Source organism: Canis lupus, chromosome 19 (assembly GCF_003254725.2).
Source record: "Canis lupus dingo isolate Sandy chromosome 19, ASM325472v2, whole genome shotgun sequence".
Lineage (NCBI taxonomy): Eukaryota > Metazoa > Chordata > Mammalia > Carnivora > Canidae > Canis > Canis lupus.
In genome coordinates this window covers 27,647,744-27,667,396 of record NC_064261.1, presented here as the reverse complement: position 1 = coordinate 27,667,396, position 19,653 = coordinate 27,647,744, and the positions used below count along the sequence as shown (strand labels likewise).

At 36.3% G+C, this 19,653-nt stretch overlaps 1 pseudogene; it reads right to left on the bottom strand.

The window, feature by feature from the left end:
* Positions 1 to 17,527: 17,527 nt before the first annotated feature.
* LOC112649693 (RNA-binding protein EWS-like) lies at positions 17,528 to 18,930 on the bottom strand (annotated as a pseudogene).
* Positions 18,931 to 19,653: the final 723 nt, after the last annotated feature.

Genomic DNA, 19,653 nt, shown 5'->3' with positions numbered 1-19,653 from the left:
TGACTTGGAATTTTTTGAATAATTTATCCCATAGACTCATGCCTTTAAAAAAATGCAACTTAACACTGAGCTCTCTTTCTACACTGAAATCAGTTCCCTCCAGGAATCACATTACAGACTACCTCTTTTTTCTAAGACAAGTTCATTGTGGACACCCCCAATCCTAGTTGAGTGTTGATTGCCATGCTTCTGCTGCATTCCGTAAATAACTTTATCATGATGCAATGACACTATTTCAAAGTTTATTTTACATAAAATGGCAGCCTAATAGCACAGTGCTTGGAAATAAGATCCAGCTGTTTGGATACTCCCTTACCTATAGCAGTTCTCAGTAAATTATTTGAAGAATCAGTCATTTTCATTACATGAAAATCTTTTAACTAGCTTCTCTAACTTTCTTTTTTAGGCTTTTCCATGTATGTTTCTCTTTACCATGCTCTTATTTTTTAAGATTTTTTTTTTTTTAACTCCAGAGAGTCCATAAAACAATGTCACAGAAACCTAGGAATAAAATACTATTTTTCATATTCCTTATGGGTTTCTACTACCTCTAAGTAAAAATGTTTCAATTTGCATATTTTTTCACACATTATTTTTGCATCAAGTAAGTGTAAAATAATAGATTAAGTTAAAATTACTGTGGATTCCTATCATAATATCTCACTCTCAGAACCAATGACTGGGATTAATTTGGTTTGTATTTTCATATACATTTTATATATCCATGAAACACTAGAGTCAATTGTACATATTTGATCAACACTTTATCAGCTCATTATTTATTTAATTTTTATAGATTGCATGCATCTATAACATTCTTTATATTTTGTCTTTGATATATAAATATTCTACATTTAATTTATATTTCATTCTCTTCTTGGACATTTAGGTGTATTAAGGAAGATAATCCTAGTTCTGCAGCAATATTATGAACCTAGAAATAACACTTAGCGTAACAGAGGTTTGCTGGTGGCTTATCTAAACTGGAATGCAGGGCAAATCTCATCTCTTAACTCAGTCTGGAAGCTGCTGCTTCCAAATTTACTATGGTAAAGCAAGAAAGGGATAAAGGAAGCACATATTTTTACCACTTTTCTCATATTTGATGGCCAAATTAGTCACATGAACCTCATTTACCTGTAAAGGGATTCTGGAAAATGTAAATATGTACATGCATTTTTTGGGCTCAGCTATAAGGTGCTTCTAAATTGTCATTTAATGGAGCTATGAACATTCTTGCTCTTTTATGTTTGGGCTAACATGTAAGAATGTCTCTGGGATAGAAGTAGGATTTGTTGGTAGGGTTTTTATATGTTCTGTTTTGCTGGAGCAGACATATTCTTCTTCTATATGACTGTGACAAGTTGTGTTCTTTTATTAGGTCCAAAGCAACTAAGCTGGCATTTTGGTGTCCATCTCTTTATGTTCGCTGTCATATGTCTCAATTGTACTCAAATCAGTAACTGAAGATTATGTGGTTTTGTTTTGTTTTCAATGGGAGTTTCTAAAACTCCTTTAGTCTCCACAGATTTATGATTTGGAGGGGGTGCCTCTTTTGTTATTTTATTCATCTATTTCTATGTCAGTACTATGATCATTTAAATCACTACATCTTTTTAATTTCTGACCCCTTTCTGTGTCCTTAGTTTTCAGAATCGTTTATGCTGTTTTAAATATTCAAAAATCTTTTGGAATTTTAAATCAGTGGTGTTATATGGATTTTATAGATTTACTTTTTGATTTTAATCTATTAATTAGTAATCTTTGTATCTAGTAAGGTGTATTTCCTTCAACTGAGGGTTAAATTTTTCTTGAAGTCATTTCTTAAATCATTTGTCTTTTATTTCATAATATGTATATTTAAAAGAATAAATTTACTTCAAAAAAGCAGTTTAGATGTGTGAGATTATTATGTGTTGATTTTATAATCATTCAGTTCTGAATCTACTACTTCTACTATAAGTTCCTCATTAATCTATGAAGTATTTAAAGTGGCATTAGTTATTATCCAAATATATTAGCACTTCTTTTCTCTCTTTCATTATTTATTTATAATTCCATTGCATTATAACCAACAAATGTGCCATTTTTGATTCATATTCTTGAATTATTTGAACTTTCCATTTGATAATCATGTTTTGTAAAAGTAATTTGTATTTTTTTTGGACATTTTTTATCACTTTCTTAAAAAGAAATGTGATTATTACATGTGCTTTAGTATGGATTTTTACATCTTTTCTTGTGTGTGTGTGTTTGTGTTTGGGTGTGTGTGTATGTGTATGTGTGCTTGAACTTTCTCTAATCTATGATGCGATAGCTTTCTTCAAATTTGGGAAAGTTTCACTCATTATTCTCTCATTAATAAGTAGGTAGATACAGCTATAGATCCAGATTCAGATATAGATCTACAGAGATACAAAGCCATTTCTCATACTGCCTTATCTTTTGAGGACTCCCATTATATATATATATATGTTAGTGTCTTAGTCAGTTTGGGATCCTATAACAAAATGCCACAGACTGAGGCAGTTTACACGGCAGACATTTATGTCTCACAGTTCTGGAGGCTGAGAAGTCCAGGATCAAGGTACAAATTGATCCAGTATCTGGTTGGGTCTACTTCCTAGTTTGCAGACCATCCTCTGCTCTTATATCCTCATATGGTGGAGGTACGCAGTTCGGGCTCTTCATTCACTCTCTGGACCCGATTACCTTTCATAGGCTTCACCCACCTCCAAATCACAAATCCCGATGGGAATTTAGACTTCCACATGTGAATTTTGGGAGGATAAACTTTCAGCCCATAGCAGTTAGATAGGTCACCTGTTAATGTCCAAAGGTCAAGAAAGCTGCCTTCATCCTTCCTCCTCTTCCTCCTCCTCCTCCCCTTCCTTCCTCTCCTTCTCCTTCTGCTCCTTTCCCCCATTCTTTGTTTCTCTCTGGTCTTCATGTAAATACTTTGTATTGTTACCATATGAGGTAACAGATGAGAATATAACAAAAAAGAGGAAACTCAAAGTTCACTTTTCTTTCCTGATAGTTTCTAATCTACTATTAATCACTTCCAGTGACATTTTTTTCAGCTACTGTGTTTTCATGTCCAAAGTCTCATTCAGTTATATTTTACACTTGTTTTTCACATTCCTCTTTCATTACATCGTTGAACATATGGATCGTCCTCAGAATACATGGCTAATTCTGTCATCTCTGTGATTTCTAAGTCAATTTCTATTAATTTCTATTAATAAATAAATAAACTTCTGGTTTCTTTTTTTTTAATGTTTTATTTATTTATTCATCAGAGACACAGAGAAAGAGAAGCTGAGACATAGTCAGAGGGAGAAGCAGGCTCCCTGCAGGAGCCTGTTGTAGGACTCCATTCCAGATCCTGGGATCACACCCTGAGCCAAAGGCAGACGCTCAACCACTGAGCCATCAGGTATCCCAAACTTCTGGTTTCAAGTGATATTTCTTGATTCTTGATTCTAGCACTTTGATATTAAATATTGAATATTGGGAATTTTTTAGTTTTTGAATCCTATATTTTTTTGTGTTCCTCTTAAGAGTGAAAGAATGTGGCAATTTCTCTGGCAGGCAGTCACATTACTTTAAGATTAGCTTAATCCTCTTGAGATCTGTTTTTAAACTTGTGGGTAGAACTAGAATAGGTTGTATTCTAGAGCTAATTTAGAGCCATTTTAAAGGCAGGAACCAAAGGCCAGTACATTAAATACACTGTGGCTGAAGGACACTGAAACAATTCCCGGCCCTGTGTGACCTCTGAGAATTGTTTCTTATCCTCTGTGTAATTATTTCTTTCTTGAAATTTGTTTTGTTCAGTTGTACAGAATTTTATGCTGTGCATGTGTGTACTATATTAAGGGAAAAACTCCTGGACCCCTATCTAGATTTCTGGAGCTTTATTCTCTACCTCTTTTTTTTTTTTTTTAATCCTCTCTGAATATTTCCTAGTTGTCTTGACCTCTGCAAATACCAAATTATGTTTCCCCAACTCAGTAAAATTTCCAAATGTGATTTGAGTTCCTCCTGCACTGTAATGTAGTGTGGGCATTACCTCCAGCCAGAATGTCTAGGCAGCAGTGTTGCTCATTCAGTTTATTTCCCTCTCTTTTGTGAATTAAAGTGCATACTACATGTGGTATAGTGTCTGGAAATAGTAATTTCCTATATTTCTTCATTGCCTAGTTGTTATAGTACAAGGATAATTTTAGAATATCTTATTTCTTCATGGCTAAAGAGCAGAAATCCACACCCCTCAAGTGTTTTCCTTTTCTTTTTAATCATAGTTATAAATTCCGTTAAGTATACTTTAAAAATTTTACTCCCATTCTGTGTGTAGAGCTGTGTAGGACTGTGATGCTCACTCTCCCATTTTCCTTGGGAGTCCCAGACTACTTACATTAATTTTCTTCTTCCAAAGTGTCTTAAAATACATACTAGACTCATACAATTAGAACTATGTTTTCATGAAACAGGACATTTAGGAGCACCTGGGTGGCTAAGTTGTGCAATGTCTTCCTTTGGCTCAGGTCATGATCATTAAAATTTGTCATGCTTTTATATTACAATGTCTGATGAACTCTTATTGCAATGACAGAAATATTCTGTCATTATTTACTATTAAATAAATAAATTTATTAAATAGAGATCAAAGTTGTATAAATTCATTTTTCCTAGGTGTGGGGTCAAGTCCTACATCAGGCTCCCTGCTTATAGGGAGCCTGATTCTTTCTCTCCTACCCACCTGTGCTCTCTCTCTCTCAAATAAATGAATAAATTCTTTTTTAAATAAAGAAGTAGGACATTTCTAACTACAAGATGAAGAACAGAAACCCAACTCAAACCATATCATAGGGAAAAATGAAAACTTTTATGTAAGTATTTGATTTTTTTGGTTTTCAGAGCTGCAGGGCTCCTAAGAGACATATATATTTCTCTGTCTCTTTGTGTGTATGTCTCTCTCCTTCTCACAGTGTTATCTTTGACTCTGCTTCTCCACTTCCCTCTTATTGACATCATTTCTCTTCTCCTATAATTACACTTTCTTTGTATGACCAACAGCAGGCTTGATGGATAGAGCATTTCCACTATACATAGCAGTTCTGTGGAGGTCATTTTATTGAATATGCTTATTTCCTGTAGCCAATCCATGATAAGCATTTATTTAAAAGAATGGACATTATGATTAGCCTGGCACAACCATATGACACAACCACCATATGCAATAGGTTTGGAGGCTGTCATAACAAGGGGCGAATCCTGACCACACAGGAACAAATCGTCATGAGGTGCTTTGTATTTGTGTTTCTTGTTTTAGTAATATTTGATTTTTGAAATAAATCATACACTTTTTGAAGACTCAGACAATAACTATTATGTCAGAGAATAATCCTTAAAAGGCCTAAAATAAAAATAGGAACATTATAGTCATGCTTCTGTTTCTGACCTTATCGTTATTTTGTTTTACTAGTTTCTCAAGTTTCTCAAGCTGTTGCAATCAAATTATTGTATTCACAGTCTACTGAAACCTGTCTTGTGCTTTCCTTGGCCTCATTTCTCCAACCACTTCCCCCACCTGCACTGCTTCTACACCCTATATCTTCTGACAATAAAAAAAATCCTACACAATCTGTTTCTTTGTCCTCTGAAATACCCTAAGTGTCCATGCCATTCCTTTGGAGCCTAGTGAGGCTAAGTAACTTTTTTTGTGTATATATTGCATCTAACCTATTAGTTGATAAACTTCTTTAGGGCAGGTATTTTACTTTATAGCTGAAGTGTGAGTAGTTGGAATAAGAGAGCTAAGTATATAGTCAGATAATTCTGGATCTGAACTCAAGAGCAGCCTCTCGTTCTGTGCCAGACATTCCCTGGTCATGTTACTGGGACTACATATTTATACTTGTCATATGGGGATAATGATACCTAACTTTATTATGTGAAATATCCTAGGCCTTATTGCAGGGGCATTTTCTGGCAATATTTTTTTAATCCCCTCTGGCAGCCATCATTATGCCTCACACCCAGCCAGAGATGAACAAATACTTGCTGAATGATTGCATAGTTCAGCTGAAGTAAGATTCTTACTTTATAGATTTAACTTCAACATTTATTTAATTTAGCACCATCAGACAAGAAATGAAAATGCTAGGAAAAAACAGATTATACTCTGCTTGACTTTCCCTAATGGACAGAAAACTGGAGTAATGGATTTTTAGCAGGACTGTGGTGATCTTATTACTTTCTTTTTCTTTTTTAAAAATAATATCTTGCCATGATGGTTTTATGTTTATTGCTAGACAACAAAATCACTAACTAAAAGTAACAGTGCTAGGTTATGACTTATGATCATCTTTGCTTGAAATTGAGAGAGAGAAAAAATACAGTTATTTTACCAATGGATCTATGGAAAGAATGAATCCTGTTCATAAAAGCCACCATTTATTAAGGTACTTTACTTACATTGACATCTCAATGAAATAGTAAGGAGTTTAGTAATTCCATAATTCAGGTGATGTAATTGGGACTCAGAACCTAGACAATTCAAATAAGCATGTCATGGAATTGGAACCCAAACATTTTGGATTCTGACATGTTATTCATACCAATATCATACTACCTCTTGAGTAGCTTCAAGAGTGTATCAAAGCCAAAGACTCTATAAGCTACCTTACCCTGAAATGACTTTGACAGACTATCCAAAAGATAGCCTCACAATTTTTAATAGAGAACATTCCATGCCTAAAAGATTCTTTGCTTTTTATTGTTTATCCTCAAATGTTTCTGCTTTTTTTTTTTTTTTTTACTCATCTGAATTCCCCATCTTGTGTTTGCAACATCAAAACCTTTTCTTCAACAGCTGTAGTGTTGTCTCAAATGCAAGATTACACATTGAGGATTGAATGGGGTAGCAGGAGAAAATAAGCTCTAAGGGAACAAAGATCTTTTTTCATAGTAACTCACCATGCAATGTCTAACAAAGCAGTAGAAAGGCAAAGTATATGACCCAGCCCTGTGATGTGTCCCTTAGAAAATATTGTCTCATTATTTACTACTGTGTGTGATGTCAGCCATTTTTTTTTGACATCACTTAGACTATCAATGAAGCATCTCTTACTAATATTTTCCCTGTCTTTGGAAATCAAACCCTGGGCAGGTATTAGTCTGACAGCTGAAGCAGTGAAGAAAATGTTATTATATGTTTATGTTTATATGTAACCAAATATTTGGTGAATACTTAGAGTTAAGCTTCTTCTTTACATTTATATTATGCAGAAATTATTTACTTATCTTTTGCTCTCCACAGAGTAACAAACTCTTTTGACATAGAAATATTATTTTATAGAAACTGAAATTCTAATAGCCAAGTATTGGCTATAATACTCACTATGTTTGTTGGAGTGATCTTAATTATAGGTATTTATTCCTTTATTTGTTCTTCTTAAGTACATTTTTATAAAATGTCCCAAAACACTCATTTAAGATTATTTTGTTATGCAATAATTCCAAGTTGAGAAAGACTGATTTTTTTAAGATTTTATTTATGTATTTATGAGAGACACACAGAGAGAGGCAGAGACATAGGCAGAGGTAGAAGCAGGCTCCCAGTGGGGAGCCCGATGTGAGACTCCATCCTGGATCTCAGGGTTCATGCCCTGAGCCAAAGGCAGACGTTCAATCACTGAGCCACCCAGGGGTCCTGAGACAGGTTGATTTTTATTAGTCCTTATTACATACCTATATATATAACATAAATGCAATATTAAATGGGTAAAGTATTTATGGCTTCAGTCATAAAAAACTAGAGCTAAGCTGTTTTAATTTCTTTTAATTGAGGCACACTATTATTTTCCTTTATATGGAAAGTCCATAAAAAGAAGCCTTTCCAACTGAAGTCCTGATAAATTTACTTCACAACCAATTTTCTAAAATAGGGAAAAATGTAATGCAATGTAATTTTTTCATTGAGGTTCTCCTCATTAAGATGTAAAATACAATCAAATAAACACAAAGTAAAGTAAAAAAACAAATATTTGGGTTTCTATGGCACTCAGACAAATAGTAATTTAGATGAATTAATCAACTACAAGATTCAATCAATGAAAGAAGTCAAATCAGCTGATCTATACTATATTGACTGTTGACTGATTGTGTGTGTGTGTGTGTGTGTGTTAATGGAAATCTTGAAGTCTATTGGTGCACATCTGAAGCTCACGAGGCAGTTGGGAAAATATAAAAAAGCTAACATATTGGAGTCCCTTAAGCTAAATTTTCCCCCACTAAGATTTCATATATGCAAAGTGTAAACAAAGATAATTTTTCTAAATGAGAAAGGGGAGGAAGAAGACTGCTACAAGTGTAGAGGAAGGGGTTTTGACTTGTTTGCTTTGTATGATTTGGGGGAAATTCTCATTGTAGCATAAATCCCTAAATCTCAATAGACATGGATTATACTTCTTAATCACATAAGAATTCATCTCATATATACTCCTGGTCTTGTAGTATTTTAGGATCCCATCTTCCTTCTATTTTGTGGCCCATATGCCTTATGGTTTTATAGTTTTAGAGTCTCCTGATTTATGTGCGGTTTTTGAAAGAATTAGTAGAGAAATTACACTCACATCTAATCAGTTCAGCCCAGAAATGACACACATTATATCCTTTACATTCCATTGGCTAAAAGTCAGTCATATGTCCACACTGTTCAAAAAGCTGAAAAATATCTAGCCTTCTGATCAATCAACCAAAAATAGCAACAACAAGAAAAAACACACAAACAGATAAATAAACTAATGATTTGGACAAAAATATAGTAATAATTCTCTGTCAAAAGTAATAATTCATTCTCATTTTGGGGGCCATTTGTAAAAAAGAAAAAAGAAAAATTCTAAAAGAAAGTAAGAATAAAAAAAGACAAAAGTTCTGAGAGGAGGCAGTGAAGAAATATCAGCTGGAAATTAGAGGGAATGTGGAACAGATATAAAATATGGCCACTTTACAACTCTTCTTTATAATTTCTCTTTTCTTCACTCTTTTTTTAAAAAAAAGATTTTATTTATTTACTCATAGAGACACACACAGAGAAAGAGAGAGAGAGAGAGAGAGGCAGAGACACAGGCAGAGGGAGAAGCAGGCTCCATGCAGGGAGCCCGATGTGGGACTTGATCACAGGTCTTCAGGATCACACCCCGGACTTCAGGCAGCGCTAAACCACTGCACCACCAGGGCCGCCCTTCTTGACTCTTTTAAACAGTTCCTTTCTTTTTTGTGATTTTCTCACTTAATTCCCACTCATGTCCTCTTCTCAAACCCTGTGTTTTCTGTTTTTATTAGTTTATTTTACTTTTTAATTATTATTTTTTTAAATTTATTCATGAAAGATACGGAGAGAGAGGCAGAGACATAGGCAGAGGGAGAAGCAGGCTCCCTGCAAGGATCCTGGGATCACGACCTGAACCAAAAGCAGATGCTCAATCGCTGAGCCACCCAGGTACTCCTCTGTTTTTATTTTTAACTCTATCTTGACTGTCTTATCTCACCTTTTACTCCTACAGCCACTCACCCTTTGTAAAAATGGTCCTTGCACGTAACTTCATGGATCCTCTGAGGCAAAAGAAAAACACCTCTGTTGATTAATTCAGCTAAACAACTTTTATAGTTAAAATTCCAAGTCAGGAAGAAGAACAGGTTGCAGTTGAGGACAGCCCCTACGAATGTCCATTGCCCGCCTTTGAAGGCATCATAAGTTGTACCTAAAACATGAACTTTAATATAAACTCAGAAGCATTCTGTCCCTTCTTCCTTTCAAATAGAACAACACTATCTCATTCTAAAAATGTGTCAGCTACCTATAAACTGAGAAATGGAAACTGAACAGTATGAGACAAAAAGAAACCTTTGATTCTATGTGTACATAAAAAATAATCAAAAACATCACAAGTATGAGCACACTGTGGTATATAAGCATTTTTATCCAGAATAAGCTATCTGATAAGGAAGCAGTAGAAACTTGTTTGAAGTGAAAGAATTACTTTTTCCCCTCCCTATGAATTGCACTGTATGCAAATACAGCAAATGAAAAAGAAGAATGACTTTTGATTTTCCTGGTTCAAGTTGATGTATTACTTTAGTAATTCATCCGTAGCTATCCCTCCTTTCTATTGTCAGTCATTTTGTAGTCATCTTAAATCTATAAACCTAAATAAATTTAGGCTAGATTGCTCAGAAAGTGATGTGTATATGTATATGTGTGTGTTCTTGACAGATCTCAATAATTTTTTACACAATTTGCTGACTTGATTTCTAATATATATCTGCACAAGCAGGGTAAAATGTTAAGTAGAATTCAATTTGAGATTATACTTGATAAACTGTGAGAATCCCTATTGAGCTCAACTGTTTAGATTATCAGACATGATCCAGAACACTCATTTCATTTTCTAGATGATAAAATTAAGATAAAGATACTCAATGCATCAGAGGTAAGTAACATGTATGCTCCAAATAAATTTTGTTTGGTGTCTATGATAGGTTGGTACAAGAATCCTTACTCTGATTATAGATTGTATTTTTTCCTCAAATAGATTTTCCTGCATAGTATCTAAAAAGTAAAATACAAGGATCACAGATCTTTTCATTTAACTGAAATACACTTAAGTTTAGTAAAGCAGAACAAAAATACATAAAGCTGTTTTTAAGCCAATTTAATTATTGTATTCCTATATGTTACAGAGTGCAGTTTATTTTTTTTCCTTTTTTTAAATTTTTTTTAATTTATTTTTTATTGGTGTTCAATTTACTAACATACAGAATAACCCCCAGTGCCAGTCACCCATTCACTCCCACCCCCCGCCCTCCTCCCCTTCTACCACCCCTAGTTCGTTTCCCAGAGTTAGCAGTCTTTACGTTCTGTCTCCCTTTCTGATATTTCCCACACATTTCTTCTCCCTTCCCTTATATTCCCTTTCACTATTATTTATATTCCCCAAATGAATGAGAACATATAATGTTTGTCCTTCTCCGACTGGCTTACTTCACTCAGCATAATACCCTCCAGTTCCATCCACGTTGAAGCAAATGGTGGGTATTTGTCATTTCTAATAGCTGAGTAATATTCCATTGTATACATAAACCACATCTTCTTTATCCATTCATCTTTCGTTGGACACCGAGGCTCCTTCCACAGTTTGGCTATCGTGGCCATTGCTGCTATAAACATTGGGGTGCAGGTGTCCCGGCGTTTCATTGCATTTGTATCTTTGGGGTAAATCCCCAACAGTGCAATTGCTGGGTCGTAGGGCAGGTATATTTTTAACTGTTTGAGGAACCTCCACACAGTTTTCCAGAGTGGCTGCACCAGTTCACATTCCCACCAACAGTGTATGAGGGTTCCCTTTTCTCCGCATCCTCTCCAACATTTGTTGTTTCCTGCCTTGTTAATTTTCCCCATTCTCACTGGTGTGAGGTGATATCTCATTGTGGTTTTGATTTGTATTTCCCTGATGGCAAGTGATGCAGAGCATTTTCTCATGTGCATGTTGGCCATGTCTATGTCTTCCTCTGTGAGATTTCTGTTCATGTCTTTTGCCCATTTCATGATTGGATTGTTTGTTTCTTTGGTGTTGAGTTTGATAAGTTCTTTATAGATCTTGGAAACTAGCCCTTTATCTGATATGTCATTTTCAAATATCTTCTCCCATTCTGTAGGTTGTCTTTGAGTTTTGTTGACTGTATCCTTTGCTGTGCAAAAGCTTCTTATCTTGATGAAGTCCCAATAGTTCATTGAGGAAGACACAAAGAGATGGAAAAATATTCCATGCTCATGGATTGGCAGAATTAATATTGTGAAAATGTCAATGTTACCCAGGGCAATATACACGTTTAATGCAATCCCTATCAAAATACCATGGACTTTCTTCAGAGAGTTAGAACAAATTATTTTAAGATTTGTGTGGAATCAGAAAAGACCCCGAATAGCCAGGGGAATTTTAAAAAAGAAAGCCATATCTGGGGGCATCACAATGCCAGATTTCAGGTTGTACTACAAAGCTGGGGTCATCAAGACAGTGTGGTACTGGCACAAAAACAGACACATAGATCAGTGGAACAGAATAGAGAACCCAGAAGTGGACCCTGAGCTTTATGGTCAACTAATATTCGATAAAGGAGGAAAGACTATCCATTGGAAGAAAGACAGTCTCTTCAATAAATGGTGCTGGGAAAATTGGACATCCACCTGCAGAAGAATGAAACTAGACCACTCTCTTTCACCATACACAAAGATAAACTCAAAATGGATGAAAGATCTAAATGTGAGACAAGAATCCATCAAAATCCTAGAGAAGAACACAGGCAACACCCTTTTTGAACTTGGCCATAGTAACTTCTTGCAAGATACATCCACGAAGGCAAAAGAAACAAAAGCAAAAATGAACTATTGGGACTTCATCAAGATCAGAGTGCAGTTTAGTTAAAACCTTCTTTTCTGTTGTTTAATCTCAAAACATATTTATCTGTTTCTGAGTATAAAATGAATAGAGAATCATTATACAAATTACAAAGAAATACAGAAAGAGGAGACAAAGTATTCTTACTCCCACTATCTGACATGTTAATATTCTGTAGGAGGTCTGATTGCTGTTGGTATATAATATTCCACATTTTGAAATAAAAGATATAATTTATAGAATAGGGATTATAGTTCATGGAATAAAATGCACTATAAACCCAAAATAGAGCCTCAGATTATAAGAATATAAATTTATGCTGGTGTCCAAAATAGGTCATGAGATGAACTTTCTTTCCATTATTGTAAGAACAGCTGTAATGCCTTCATGTTTACATAAAAATTTACTTGTGAAGTTGTTAATCTATTATTAGTTATCAGTGCATTAAATACTACATAATTTAATTATTTAAATCAAAATATCACTGTAACTTCACTTGTACTCACTATTTAAAGATCTAAAATGATGGGACAGTTGGGTGGCTCAGGGGGTGAGTGTTTGCCTTCGGCTCAGGGCATGGTCCCAGAGTCCCCGATCGAGTCTCACATTGGGCTCCCTTGGGAAGAGCCTGCTTCTCCCTCTACCTATCTCTCTGCCTCTCTCTGTATATCTTCATAAATAAATAAAATCTTTAAAAATAAATAAATAAATAAATAAATAAATATACTTTATTGAAATAAATAGATTTTAAGCATAGTAAGGATTTTTGTACTGTATCAGAAAATCATTTGTGTGTATGTGTGTAATTTTTCAGCACACTTTCTAGGTATCCTGCCTCCTTTGTTCCCATATTTTTGTAGCATTATTGCTATTACAAGGCTACCATATTCATACAGTGTTTCAATTTTGATGAAAATATCGCATACAAATCCCTCGCTAGGTGCGAGGATCTATTTTTTTGAACTCCACATTAATTTATTTAACCTTCCCAATAATTAGGAAACTCATGTACTGAGAGGTAAAAAGAATTGGCACAGGTCACAAAGCTGGTAAATGGAAGACAGAGACCTGGCTGTTCAGCTCCAGATCTCTGCTACAAATCTGACTACAATCTATAATGTACAGTCTCTCACACACTAATGTAAAATGTCACAGATATTTCTCTTTCTACCTGTGGCATAGATGTATATTACATATTACATACGTATGGCATATATATGTGTGTGCACACACATACCTACAGATAGATGGATGTTAGATAGCTAACTAGATAGATGATAGATAGATAAGTAGATAGGTAGACAATAGATATTTCAAATAATCTGACATATATTCTCACCATTTAAAACTCACAATCCTTCCTCAAATAGAGGAGGTAAGTATATGAGTTTGTATTTTATCCAGGTCATTGCACATTTTCCATTCACTTAGTTAACACATCAACTGTCCCTTGCCCAGGCCAAAATGTTGGGAATCATCTCAAACTTCTCTTGTCCTTTTGTGACCCTCATTCAATAACCCTTCAACAAATCCTGTCACTTTTTGTCCAACTAATGGTATTATCTGTGACCTTTATGGTCTATCATCTCTCTCTCTTAGATTATTGGAAAAGCCTCCCAACTGGTCTTCCTCCTCTATCCTTGCCAACCTTCAAAGTGTTGTCAACACAACATCCAGTGTAATACCATCCACACAGAAGTCAAACCCAGTCATTTTTTTTCCCCTTGCTTAAACACCTTTGGTGCCATTTATAGTAAAATGGCATCAGTATGCCTTACAAGGTTCTATGCATTCTGGCTTCCAGCTACTTCTCCAACTTCATCTACTCTCTTCTCCCCATGCTTTCACCCTGCCACAGCCATACTGTCCTCCTCGCTTGCATCAGAACATGTCAGCAAGGCCTTTGTCTTTGCCATTCCTTCAGACTGGAATCTTCTTCCTAAGTTATGTGAATATTCCACTCATGCCCTCACTTGGTTCAGGCACCCATTCAAACGCTATCTACTTAATGAGTCTGTCTCTTCTGCTGTCTCCCTTATAAACTCTCAATATCAAACTTATTACCAAATTTTGAAACTTTAGGTTTTCTTTAAAGTTATTGCCACCCAACATTCTATAGACTTTATTTATTTTTTTTCTTTATTGTGTTTCCTTTCCATTATGAACATGTTCTCCATGGCTACAAAGGTTTGTATCAGTTTCTTTCACTTCTATATCTCTGTCAATGAGATTGGACCTAGTAGGTACTTTAAATAAGTTAACACCTATTGAGTTAACTTAAGACTCCTGAAAGCCATGTAACTCAGATAAGAGCATACAATTAAGTATAATTCACATTTACAAGTGGAAAAATTAGGCTCTAAACGTCAACTCTTCTACATTTACACTTTTATTTATAACATATTTAAGTAAAGCCTCAGCTTTTCATCACTGTTTTAACACACCAAAATTTATAAATGTATTGTCATATGTCTAAATTATTATTTTTTTCACTTTAAAAACAATATGGAGGTGAAATTCATGTCATAAAATCCAGCATTTTAAAAAATTTTATTTATTTATTTGACAGAGACTGAGCGAGCACAAGCAGGGAGAGTGGCAGGTAGAGGGAAAGGGAGAAGCAGACTCCCCATTAAGCAGGGAGCCCAATTTGATTGGGACCCTGGGATCATGACCTGAGCCAAAAGCAGATACCCAACTGACTGAGCCACCCAGGTGCCCCAAAGTTCAGCTTTTTTAAGTGGACACTTCATGAAATTTAGAATATTCTCAATATTGTACAACAGCCACCTGTAGCTAATTCCGAAATATTTCCATCACTCGAAAGTAACATTCCCTACCCATAAACAGTTCCTGTCTATTACTCCTTTCTCTGAGCCTTGGCAACCACTAATTTGCATTCTGTCTCTATGGGACTTACCTATTTTGGATATTTCCTATAAATAGAACTATACAAAATGTGACCTTTTGTTTCTGGCTCTTTCACTATAATGTTTCAGAAGTATATCAAAACTATAGCATATATCGATCTTCATTTTGATTATGAAATAATATTCATTTTATGTATATAACATAATTTCTTTATCCATTCATTCATTGATGGGCTTTGGGGCATTTTCTACCTTTTAACTATTGTGTATAGCGCTGATACAAACAAATGTGTACATATACTTGTTTAAAAACCTGTTTCAACTTTGGGTGGTATGTACTTAGGAGTGTACTTAAGAGGTCATAGGGTACTTTTATGTTGAACTTTTTAAAGAACTGCCAAACTGTTATCCACAGCAGCTGAACAAATTTTATTCTATTTCTCCACATGCTCATGAATACTTGTTATTTTCCATTTTTTAAATTTGTAACCATCTTAGTGAGTGTGAAAGGTGGTTTTTGTGTTTCCCTGATGACTAATGATGTTGAGCCTCTTTCCATGTGCTTGTTGGCCATTTTTATATCTTCTTTGGAGAAATGTCTTTGAATAGAATGTTTTTTGCATTATTTTGGATTTGAATATTCTTTCCATTTTCACTTGGGTTTTTTGTCTTTCATTGAATTGTCCAATACCTGGTTTGCAAATATTTTCAACCATTTGGTATGGTGTCTTACTTTCTTGATAATTTCATTCGATGTACAAAAGTTTTTAATATTGATGAAGTCCAAATTATCCATTTTTTTTCTTTTGTTGTTCCCACTGCCAAATCTAAGTTTATAAACATCATGTATTTTCTTGTGAGACTTTTTTTTTTTTTTTAGTTTAGCTCTATATTTAAGTTGTTTATCTACACGGAGTTATTTTTGTATGTGATATAAGGTAAGGATTTAACTTCATTCTTTTGCAGGTGGGTATCTGGTTGTCCATGTACCGTTTGTTTAGGAGACTATCCTTTGCTGTCTTGGAATCCTCATTGAAAATGAATTGTCCATAGATGCATGGCTTTATTTCTGAACTCTCAATTCTAGTCCAGAATTGGTGTATATGTCTATCTGAATAATAACACCCACTGTTTTGATTACCCTAGCTTGGTAGCAAATTTTGAAATTGTAATGTGTGAGTCTTCAATTTTGTTCTTTTTCAGGATTGTTTTGGATATTTGGGACATTTTAAAATTCATATGAATTTTGGGGATCCCTGGGTGTCTCAGCAGTTTGGTGCCTTCCTTTGGCCCAGGGCGCTATCCTGGAGTTCCGGGACCAAGTCCCGTGTCGGGCTCCCAGCATAGAGCCTGCTTCTCCCTCTGCCTGTGTTTCTGCCTCTCTCTCTCTCTCTCTCTCATAAATAAATAAATAAATATTTTTTAAAAAATTAAAAAATAAAATTAATATGAATTCAAGGATTGGCTTTTCATTTCTGCAAAAAAAACCCGAAGGCCATTGTAGTTTTGGTAGAAATTGTATTAAGTCTGTACATTGATTAACATATTAACAATGTTAAGTCTTCCAATCCATGAATACAAGATTTTATTTGAGTATTACTTAATTTCATTCAGCAATTTTTTGTAGTTTTCAGTGAACAAGTCTATCATTTATTTATTATAGTTAAATATATTCCTTGGAATTTTTCTTATTTTTTTAAGATTTTATTTATTTATTTGAGAGAGAGAGAGAGAGAGTGAGAGCATGAGTGGAGGAGGGGCAGAGGGAGAGGGAGACACAGGCTCCCTGATGAATAGAGAGCCCAACACAGGGCTCAATCTCAGGACCCTGAGATCATGACCCCTTTAAGCAGATTTTTAATTGACTGAGCCACACAGGTACCTCACTATTTTATGTTACTGTAAATGGAATTGCCTTCTTAATCTCCTTTTCAGATTGTTCATTTTAAGTATAGAAACTCAAATGATTTTTGCATGTGAATCTAGTACCTTGCAAATCTGCTGACTTTTGTAAATTTATTGTTTGTTTGTTTGTTTTACCATTTAGTTTGTTTTAATGTTTCTTCACAAATGGTAGAAAATACTAAAGTACAGACAAGGAATAATCATAATGTTGTAGCCAACATTATAACATTTTCTGGTTTAAAAAATAAATCTGGTAGTCAATGCAGCTCTGCGGGGTCTCTGCATCTAGTAGGGCCGGTCTCTGCGCTCCTGACAGTCCTCGCCTTTATCCATTTTTCCAGGTCCTCCACACCCGCCTCTTCTTCCTCTCATCTGTTCCATCAAAGGTCCAGGGAGCCCACCAGGACCGCCTTGTCTTCCTCCTCCAAAGCCATCTCAGTCCATACCCCAGCCACCACGGAAGCCCCCTCTGTGTCCACCGTGGCCACCTCTGACATCCCACCGGGACCACTGTGGTCCATGAGGCCACCTCTTCCTCCCCGCATGCCACCAGGGCCGCCTCTGCCACGGTCACTGCCTGGGGGCAGGAAGGGTGGTGGAAGGAAGCCTTCAGGCTTCGGGGCCTAACACTGGCTGCATTCTGTTCTCCAGGTTAAGTTCTGGTTTCCACCCCGGATTGGGGCACTGCCAGTCCCCAGCTCGGTGCTGGACGTTTCCTCCTCTGGGTGGGTTTCCTGGGGAACCCCAGGGTCCTCTTGGGGGAAAGCCACCTCTGTCTCCTCCATGGCCTCCTATGTGACCCATGGGGCCCCCAGGACCTCCTGCGTCCCCTGGACCTCCACGGAGTGGCAGTGGCATCCCTCTGCCCTCACAGGGAGGCATACCACCCCACATGCTGTTCATTGGAGGTTTCTTTCGAGCAAGAGAAGCCTTAAGTTTGCTTCCTTGAAAATCTTTCCCATAAAACCACTCCACAGCAGCCTTGGCAGTTGGTGGGTCTTCTTTATTTTATTTTATTTTATTTTATTTTTTTATTTTATTTTATTTTATATTTTATTTTATTTTATTTATTTTATTTTATTATTTCATTTTATTATTTTATTTTATTTATTTATTTTTATTTTATTATTTTATTTTTGGTGGGTCTTCATAGGACACTGTGGCTTCACCTTTGGGCTTTCCTGTTTCTTGAAGCCACCTCGCTCTCCAGTGCTGCCCATTCCACAGGGCCCTCCTGCCCACCCACCTCTGCTCGTGCCTCCATGATCAAAATCCCCCTCTTCCCTTGCCCAGGTTATCAGGGCTACTCATACTCTGGTTCTCTCCTGGTCTGGAAAATCATCCAGTCTCCTTCCCATAAACACCCATGCTACTGGGGTGGTCCTGTCAGAATGAAATCTGCTGCCTGCTCTGTTGGCTATATTGACTTGGAGCCTGGTTGTAGGATCCAGTTTGGAGGGGATAGCTCGTGGGCAGCTGCTGTCCATAGCTGCTTTGTTGACCGTAGCTACTCTGTTGTCCATTGCTACTCGGCTGCCCATAGGTGTTCTGCTGAGAGTAATTGCTCTGATCATACATAGTCGGCTATGTAGAGAAGTAAATTGTAGGAGGATAATATGGTGGTGCTGTGACTGGCTGCATGGGGTAGCTCCCAGGTGCCTGGGGATAACTGTAGTTACTCTGTCCATATCCTAGGCTGGGCTGGTTGTAATCCCCTGTGCTAGATTAAGGTTGACTAGTCTCAGTGGGTTTGTTACCATCCTGTGGTCTTGCAGGTGCAATGGCTGCTGGCTGCTGCCCATAGGCTGAGTAAGCAGGCTGAGTGCCATATGCAGACGGAGCTGCATAGGAAGCCTGTGTAGTAGTGACTGTAGCAGTGGTGGCATCATAAGCACCAGTGCCGTACCCTCGGACAGGCTGAATATATGCCTGGGGTATAGTTGGAGTAGTATAACCAGCGGGAGGCTGTCCATAGAAGTTGCATTGGCAGTCTGCCCATAGGTCGCAGTGGTCTGAGCCTGGGTATAGCTGACATCAGTGGGCTGTCCATAGGTTCCATAACTTTGCTGCCCATATGCCTGGGTGGTCTGTGCATATCCTTGAGTTGGTTGTGCACTGTAGCCTTGCTGGTCTGCAGCTTGGCTGTAGGTACTGTGACCCATGGATGCCACTTTCTCTCCTTCCAATGTCCTCTCAATGTCCTCTCAATGTCCCTCTCGCTTTCCCCTGTAAATTTATTTTGGATTTTCTATATCGAGCATCATGATATCTATGAATAGAAATAGTTTTGTCTTCATTTCCATTTCAAATGCCTTTATTCTTTTTCACGTCTAATCACTATGGTTAAAACTGCCAGTAAAATAATGAATATCATTGTGGAAGTAAGCATTCTTGTCTTGTTTTTAATCTTG